This window comes from Sinocyclocheilus rhinocerous, unplaced genomic scaffold, assembly GCF_001515625.1.
Source record: "Sinocyclocheilus rhinocerous isolate Xijiao unplaced genomic scaffold, SAMN03320098_v1.1 scaffold1427, whole genome shotgun sequence".
NCBI lineage: Eukaryota > Metazoa > Chordata > Actinopteri > Cypriniformes > Cyprinidae > Sinocyclocheilus > Sinocyclocheilus rhinocerous.
In genome coordinates this window covers 151,571-161,119 of record NW_015632469.1, presented here as the reverse complement: position 1 = coordinate 161,119, position 9,549 = coordinate 151,571, and the positions used below count along the sequence as shown (strand labels likewise).

Sequence of the window (9,549 nt, the reverse complement as noted above, 5' to 3'; positions counted from 1 at the left end):
CCCCAAAAAAAATTTAAACTAATTATTATTATTTTTTTTTATTATTTGTTTTTTTACAATTTATTAAAAATGTATTAAAATTAAAAAAATTCTTATTATTTATTATTACTATTTTGCATAAAGAAAATTAAGCTTATTTAACAGCCATTACTTGGATTAGCCAAGGCCACATGCTAATAGTGACAAGTGAAAAGTGAACCTTAACCTAAATGTTTTCTGTACACCAAAATGCAGCAGATAAAATGGCAATTTTAAGTTCCAAAAAAAAAATAATGATGCAACGGCAAGCACTGTGATTAATAGTGGCCATTGTAATAAGTCTGGTTAGTAACTGTGTCAATTGTTTGGGCATGTTTTAATCAAGACCAGAGCGGTGTTGTAATTTGTGCATGAAATGTGAAAAACTTCATTTAATTCTATATTTTTCATGTGCATGAACTGAACGTTTGCGTCTGGAGAAAGCACTATATTTCTTTCATACTACATGTACAAAATGCAATCCAGATAGTAATTCCCATTTTTACAAAATGTTTTGGTAATCTAATTATAACTTTTCAATCATACCTGTAACACAGTTAACAGATTCTGTGATGCTGCTGCATGTATTCTGTCGGCTAAGCCTAATTTCTTCAAACGAAAATTAAATGAAATTTAAAAGACTTATATTAAGTCCTAAATTTAAGATGTACTGTATGTATATGAAATGCATCTAAAATGTTCATAGCTTTGGATTTCACAGTTTTGACATAATTCAACTTAATGTGATGCACATATGTCAGTCATGCATGAAAGAAACGGGTGATAAACAGGTCAGATTTGTTTTTGTGAATGTTGTTGCTGAAGCATGCACTGACCTGTATGGCGTGAGGATGTTGAGAGGAGGTGGTTTGTCACAGCGCTGGTACATCTCCATGACAGGGTTCGGGATGGAGTTTCTGGACACCACCTGCTGGTCCTGAATAGTGGAGCTCTTGAACGCTTTGCGCATGTTGATGTCCTGTAAGGACACTGTAGAGCGAGCAGACAGAGCCGGAAAACACCATCAAACACAAACCTGCTAGAAATGACATTATGGGGCAGATTTACAGCTTGCGTCGGCACAAACACTCTTCTGGTGTTAAAAACTGCTGTCAGGATTTACTAAAGACGTGCAGTGAAACATTAGTGATTTCAAGGTGTGAACAGTTTTTTTTACCTTATAGCATACGCATTTTTTTAGGAGTTTCCATTTCAGACACAACATTTATGTAAGGAGAGGATTTTAACCCTTTGGTGCTCCTCATTTGGGAGTCACACTTGTGATCTTCACGGTCAAAAGTGACTTTTTTTCGCCCCAGTAAAATCAATGTAATATATTTTTGTTCAATAATATTTTTTCTTTTGTATTTTGAGATAATTTCATGTCACTAATTAATATTTATGCAATAATTATGATGAATTTCTGCCCATTGAAAATAATACAAATTTTAAAAAATATATATTTTTATATTACTTTTCAATGAATGCAGTATTTCATGTTAAAATAGAGTCAATGCCTTTAAAATGCCATTTTTGAAGCCAGATTAGTGCCATCTGGTGAGAGTAACATAAGAAAAACATCTGCAATTGGTTTAGCCCATAGATTCCTATATAGCTCTATATAAAAGGCCTATACATTCTCTAATTGTTTTTAGACATAAATACTTATTTTTATTAAGTAGTGGGTTTGGATATATATATCCAATTATATATACAGTATATATATATGGATATATAGACATTCTCAAAGACAACTTTTTGTAAAGGATTAGATTTTTGGGGGTTTGAAATGTTGATTTGAAGCATCAGTTTTTTAATTATGATTACTACAGTCAAACCTGAACACAGAGAAAGCATTTTGTTACACAAAACATTACAATTCTATAAAAATGTAACAAAACTGAACAGAAATGTTTTATCAGAGCTTATGCCTTCTGGGTTTGATCTGATTTCAACCTCTTATTTCAGTTTTCTGACTCGTTTTGGCTATATGGTTATAGCCATACCAATTCATTTGAGTGTGTATAATTGTGTATGTTTGTGTGTGTGTCTGTGAGTGTGTGTTTGAGTGAGTGTGTCTGTTTTGTACTCTTGATGTTTTAGAGTGTAACCCCTTCCTTGCTGTCCACTTTTTTTACTGCATTGTAGTTGAATTATTGCTTTTATTTTACATATTTGCTGTGTTACAGTCACACCAGTTCATAGGTGTGTGTGTGTATAAGTGTGTGTACGCATGTGTGTATGAGTGAATGTGTTGGTTTTGCACTCTTGATGTTTTAGAGTTTCACCCTGTCATTGCTGTGTACTTTTGTTCTGCATTGTGTCAGATTTGTAGATTGTACACACAAGATTGTGTTTTTGTCGATTTCCCATTCATTTCCTGTGGTCGGTCATTTTTGACTTTTTTTTTTTTTTACGACCACTTAGTCTGCTCGAATCATGCCCTCAATTTTTTTGTGTGTTCACATTCCAAATGCCATAAAAGTCACCAAGTTTCGTACCATTCCGATGAAGCTGTGATTTAAAAAAATTCAAAACAGAAAATGTTTCGCTCAAAAGTGACCGAAGAGCACCAGAGGGTATGAATCATGCAAGGTGATTTATTAAGGTTTGTGGTAGTCTGTTTACTGGTATTTGTGCCATTATTTAATGCTCAAAAAAGTATGTCTTAACCAATTTTGCACCAGTGTTGTTAATAGATTATCCACAGAGCCTGATTATCATCGGCTCTGCTTGTTTGCAACCCTATGCTAATTTCCACTGCTCTTGGTAGATTATTAGATTATTATGATCCTTCTGGAAATACGATGGCTCTGTCGGTTCTTTAATTTGCGTATTGTTGGTAAATCACCCGCAGAACTTTACACTCCCATCTGCCTTTTTAAGGGATCGTGCTTTCATGATAATTTGCACTGTTGAGTGAATCTGGCCCTATATCTCAGAAGCAAGGTTTCTGGTTTAAACCTGTTTTGTTCAGTTTATCTAAAAGCAAATAAATGATCTTTTTATTTTTTAATGTTCTTGTTTTTTGTCTTTGTGAAAATCATGTTTATGATGAATAATGTTATGATAGTTGGTCCAAAGTATAATTCTTTTCAGTGTTGTTACCTGTGGGGAACTTTCTCTTTCTGTGCATATAATTTAGAGACTTTCAATTACACTGCAATTGTAAATGTTACCTGCATGGTTAAAGGTTTAATGAAGTGAGTCAGACAATGAAGCACATTATGGACGTCATACAGCATTTACGTAAATAGGAGCTTCCCATAAGGACTTGAAGTCACTGCTCTATTAATTATGTTCCCTTGTCAACCAAACTATTCCACTGTGCTCTTAAATAACTCAGCTAGTGTCTAGACATCAGTGGGATACGCAGCACTGCGTCTACGCTGCTAATTACTGCAGCTGCCTCATCTGCTGAGCTCTAGCTATTATTCAGACTGCTCTGAAAATCACTTCATGAGCATTTTACCATTTCATATGAGAAAAATATCGTCATATCATATACACACAGAAAATTAAAGGTCTTCGTGGCAACCTGTCAAAATAAAAGTTCTGTTTAACTTGAACAAATTGTGACAGAAATATATTACTATTGTACAACAGAATGTGCATCTTAATGCCATAATAATAATGACAATAATATACAATTATTTTTTTTTTTTAAGGAATAATAAAAAAAATTTCCTGCATGTTTTAATTTTAACAGTAAACCTCTGTTGTGCAGCACTATTTGTTAAAAAATGAAAGGGTTTGTTTAATTTTCATTTCATTTATGCCTTCATTTGTTTACTAGAAAAATTAAAATACACAACACAGAATTTCAGGGGGGGGGGGGATCCAATTAATTAGACATGCATATTAATGGATTATTACAATTTAATTAAACCATTAAAATGGAATACAGAAAAATTTAAATCGAAAACACAGAATTTTGTAAATACAAAACGTAATTTGAGAAAAAGTAACTTATTTTAAACTTATTTTATAGGGTCCCAAAAATGGTACTTTTTGTTACATTGTATTGTTGTTAAATTGTATACGTTTCATGATTTCAATTAATTAGACATGTTTTTTGATCACTAAAATTAATTTAACCATTAAAAACGGTCCAGAAATATTAAAATGGAAAAAAAACTAAATTAGGGAAAAAATACAATGGATTTCATAGGGCCCTAGACTTCTGCACTATACTGATTACCTGCGCCCATCCTCACAACAGCCCTGTGGTTGTATCCTGGTGTATTTCCAGGCTGTGTCACAAAAGATCAGGTCATTTGCTAAAGCACATTCATTCTTACGCACCCTCCTCCACTGTGGAGTCCAGTTGTGTGACCTTCACCGCCAGCAGGTCGACGCGCTCTTGCAAACGGTTCATGCGCATGTAGAAGATGTTGGCCTCGTTAAACAGCTCCCCGAAGATGTCTTCCGCATGTCGACCTGAATCAATAAACACACAATGATGTACAATAAGGCAAAACTGATCATTCAAATAGCTTTCATCTATAAAATCATTTTTAATTAGAGACCCCATGAAAAAGGCTGATTCTTGTTTTAATGTACACTGAATAAAAACATGTTGAAGAAAATCAGAAATGGCTAGTAAATTTAAAAAACAATTACAAAGAAACAGCAAGTAACACATTAAATCTTGAAGTAGAAAAACTGAAATAGTGTTTGCTTTTAAAATGCAATCCAGTATTTGTTTTATTTACAACTTTGAAAAATATTTTTTTACAGTGCACGTTCTATTGAAAAATATTTCATAAAGAGTAAAAAACTCAAAACTTGAAATTCATCTGCTGCATATTAAAAAAAAAAAAAAGTGCAAAAAATTTAAATCTATAACAAACGTTTCATTTCACATTCTATTGAAACTTTTCATCTTAATATATGATTCATCACATTTTAACAAAAACTTTGAAAAGACTTCAATATTATTATCAAAATTATCAGTATGTTGGGGTGGGCTATTTAAAAAATAAAAACTTTTAAGTTGCATTTAACATTATTTCGATGAGTTATGGTGACATAATAATGTTTATTATTGCTTATTATTGTGTACAATTTAAACTCAAATTTCTGTATTCATTTTTTTTATTATTAAGTTGTAGTAGCTTAATTAAATTGTCTTTATAATGTTGACAATTGTTAATGTTAATAATTGTCCCCTGTTGTTCCCCTGCAAAACGTTTGTCACTAATTAATTAAATTAACACGTTACATCGACAGCCATAATTATCTCAGTTATAATGAGTTGCCTTTATTTAAATTGCATTATATTTAATTAGCCGACATTTATATCCCAAGAGACTTACAAACAAGGAACATCACAAGCAGCTTGTCATAAACAAGCTGTTTGTCTTTGCGTAATGCATTTCGCTCGTGAAAAAGCCATGCAGAAAAACACTGTACTAGAAAACCATGATGCTCAAAGCTAAAACACAGCTGACTGTGTTCAGCGCCGATGCTGCAGAAGTCTATGGACTCATTTCAAACCCAGGGTAATGAATGAAAAGACTAAGCCAGGACTGCATTAAACCAGGCTGAAAGATGACTGTGCATCAGCACTTCTAGAGTGAAAAACTGAACCTACTGAGTCCTCCCAGTTGTTTGATGATGGCCGCCAGTGTGCTGTTTGTGACACATTCCAGCTCGTTGGTCACCCCGTCGGGCAGGGCGCCCCGGCACAGGTGCTTGGGCTCGATGGTCCTCTCCACAAGAGGCATGGCTGAGCTCAACTACACACACCGACCTGAGAGAGCACAGAAGGCTGTTTTACACAACATTTTCTGGGGTAATGTCATGCAGCAAATACAAACATTTTAAACAATGCTTTTTTCAAATCAGCAAATCCGGCTTTTAAAACGGCTCATTTTTAAACTTTCACCATTTACGGCCTTGCAAAGTACTGTGAAATTTTTATATATAACATATTTTTTTTGCCAACAATATAAATATTTTGTAATACACCAAGCGAAACTGCAATGCATTTTCATTAAAAAAATTTTTTTATTTTATTTGGTGTAGTGTGTTGCCTACATTTTCACCTTAATAATTACCACAATGTCACAAGAAACCCTAAAATATGAATCAGTTGCAAAGCCAGAATCAAGGTTTCCCAAGTGAAAACAGGGTGTGCATGAACACTGATGTCTTTTAGCACTATAATAACTATATTGTGTTTCGTTATGATTTATAACTGAACAAACAAATACCTCTTTCATCAGTGGAGTAGTGTTAGGTCTGTTAATATATGCTTAATATTTATTCATGAAATGGCATGATTCATTATTATTTTACAAAATATGCTTGAAGGAACATTTGTAATAAAGTAGTGTCAAACATAAACCAGGCTTTACATTCACTGGCTCAAAAAAATTTAATTTTGGACTTGAAATGAAAGCATAAAAGCATGATTTGAATGTGCAGCAGAAAGAAGATTCAAAATGGCATTACTGTAAAAATAAACCGAAACTTAACACTACATGTATTACTGAGCCAATGTGAATAAAAAAAATCAAAAGATTTTATCTGACTTAATGCAAACAAACAGACAATTTTGGTTTATTACAGATTAGCATATCATAAGGCAGACAAGTCTCATTAAATCAAGCAGGATCACAAAATTAAATGAATGCAGGCCTATTAAACATTATAAATTCTCAACATGAGCAGAGGTGTGCTACAATAATGCCTTTTCGTGCATATTTACCAAATATTCCATGAAATGCATAATAGAGCTGATTATAATTGGGAACGAAATGAAAAACAATTTAGTCACATGCTCACTTGGATGAATGCAATTAAAAATGACACAGAAAGTCAATCTCTGTAAACTTCATTTCATTTAAAGCGAGTGATTATTTGCTCAGTCTCACGCACTCCATGCCTGTTGTGAGACTGCATTGGGTCTAAAACATTGGGTAATTATTAGTCATTATAATTGATTATTACATTTCATAATTAATGCATCAAAGCCTACCGTCACTACATGGGTTAAGTGTTTCACTTTTGTTATTTTAGGTTTGAAAATGATGAAACTTCAAACAAACAAACAAACAAACAAACAAACAAACAAACAAATAAAAAAATAAATATTAGCATTGTATTTTTTAAAATGTAGCCTGCTATAAAATAATTTTATTTTTATTGTATTTATATATATATTTATATATTTATTTGACCCTCTAACTCTAACACTCCCTATTCTAATTCTATTCTTTAAAAAAAAACTTACCCCTTTTAGACTTGCACTCTATTCATTTACTAACTGCTTGTTTTCTTTAAAAAAAAAACACTAGCTTCTCTAATCTTTTTCTATTCTATCTATTTGTTTTCTTTTAATTTATTATACAATTAACAAAAAGCAAAAATGCCTCTAACACTAGCTTGCTCTATTCTTTTTCTATTCTATCTGTTTTCTTTTTATTTATTATATAATAAAAAAAAACCTTGCTACGTGTACTGCGTTAAGCTAACTGAGACTTGTTATAGCACTTGCATATCATTGTTCTTTTGTTGATTTATATATATTTTCCCCACTATATATTAGCAATATATTTAGTGATTGTGTGTTTGATGGGTTAACTCAGGCTATTTGCCTTGAAGCCTACGACCATTTCCATGACAACCAAGCAAGGCCCTCTCTCATGCTCCACTGAGTACTAGAGCTTCTAGAGTCACTCTCATGGGAGGACGTCTCAGATAATCTCTCTGTAAGGCTACTCTAAACACATCCATTTTCAGACTCATCTTATTTCTGTTTTGCCATTTTCAATATAAAGGCAATGCTTGAAAGAATTGTATTTTTCAAATCTACTGAGGCTGTGAACTCTTCCTGCAGCTGTTATAATGCTGATAATTCAGCATGGAGAAATATACAGATGCACAGGGGAAACTCAGTCTGCGGTGCACATGACGCGGTAAGCTCATTCAAACGAAACAAACGCGTATTATTTTAGCTGTGTGAGTAGCCTAGCAACTAGCCTGAAGATGTGCATGTTTGCTAGCACTTATATGCTAACAGTGCTCCCCCTCTTTACTTTACGATTAATACAGACTGAAAAATAAATGAAACCTCATTCTTGTAAACTGAAGTATGATGACATGAAAATATCCTACTACATGCTAAAGAGTCATTTGTAAAGAGGAATTTGCTTTTGGTATTGGAACACAATCCCCACGTCACACCAAACAATTATCAGCCTAGAAATGTGTCATAATGAGTGTAAGCATCACCTGCCATTCAATACGATGCTCAGCTGCCAGTTTCAAAACTCACACGTTTCAGGTGAGAGCTCAACAATTTACCATCATGCCAAAATCTGTAATCAAATGTCAGAGATTTCAAAGTGTGTCGAAGTACTTAAATAATTCTCATCATTTTTTTTCCAAGACCTAATGATGTGATCTACTCTATCCATATTCATTTTATTGCTTCATACTCCTACACACACACACACACACACACACACACATATATACACACACACACACACACACACACACTCCTTTCAAATAATAATGAATGGGCACTATCTATATTTCCTATGTTTATATCTGAGTCCAAATCTAATAAGGGGTAATAATTGACGGAGAGTTTTAAAAAGTGATTTTTCACTATTATTTACAGCAGGATCTGCATTTTCATGGGTTTAAATAAAATATTTTTGTTATAAGAGACAATAAAAACAACTTTGTGCCTCAAAACGGCTCCTCTCCTGGTAAAAAATGAACTTGATTTACAAAAGCTGACAAGTCTGTGACAGCACGTAATGTAACATTACGTAACAGAATGTAACATTTTTGTTCAAGTCTCTGAGTAACACAAGCCTTGAAATAATCTTCATTCAGTAAAAAAATATAATGAACTATGCAAAAAGCATTTTGAACATCTCAAGCTCACTTCGAGCATGTTTTATACCCAAATAACAAAAACGCATGCTATCATGTCCGTCAAAAACTTAGGCTGGCTGTTGGTTGGAATATTAGAACTAAAACATTGACATAAAACACTCAGACATCAATCACTTCACTGAATTATATATGCCAGCAAAGAAATTATTATTACCTTATGATCCATCTGTTTCCAAATCCACATTATTTTAATATCACAACATCAATGTCTGTCAAAAATAATGTGCACAATACACAGTAGGGGCAGGGCCGGATTTACCTCTTTTAGGCAAAACAAATTTTTGGGCCCCCCTTCGCTATTAATATAATAGGCCTAATATTAACACCCAAGCAAACAAAAATATTTCTTAATCAGTGAAAACCGTTACAGTGTTTTCTATCGCAAGAAGCGCTTGCGTTCAGTCAATAAAAATCGATTGTAGTTCTTAATTTGTTTGAGAACTCAGAAAGACCGTTCCATATAGGCGTGGCGACGTGGCTACATAACCACTTCGGGAGTGCATTATTTCTCTAATAATTTTAACGGCCTGGAGTCACAACCACACATCAAGACATTGTTCAGATGATTTGTTTCAAGACATTTGACATGTTTCCGTCCTGAAATCTCGTGTG

At 33.4% G+C, this 9,549-nt stretch overlaps 1 pseudogene; it reads right to left on the bottom strand.

Annotated features, from left to right (window-relative positions):
* Window positions 1-9,549, bottom strand: part of LOC107742445 (wiskott-Aldrich syndrome protein family member 3-like) — a 26,020-nt pseudogene that overhangs the window by 12,589 nt on the left and 3,882 nt on the right.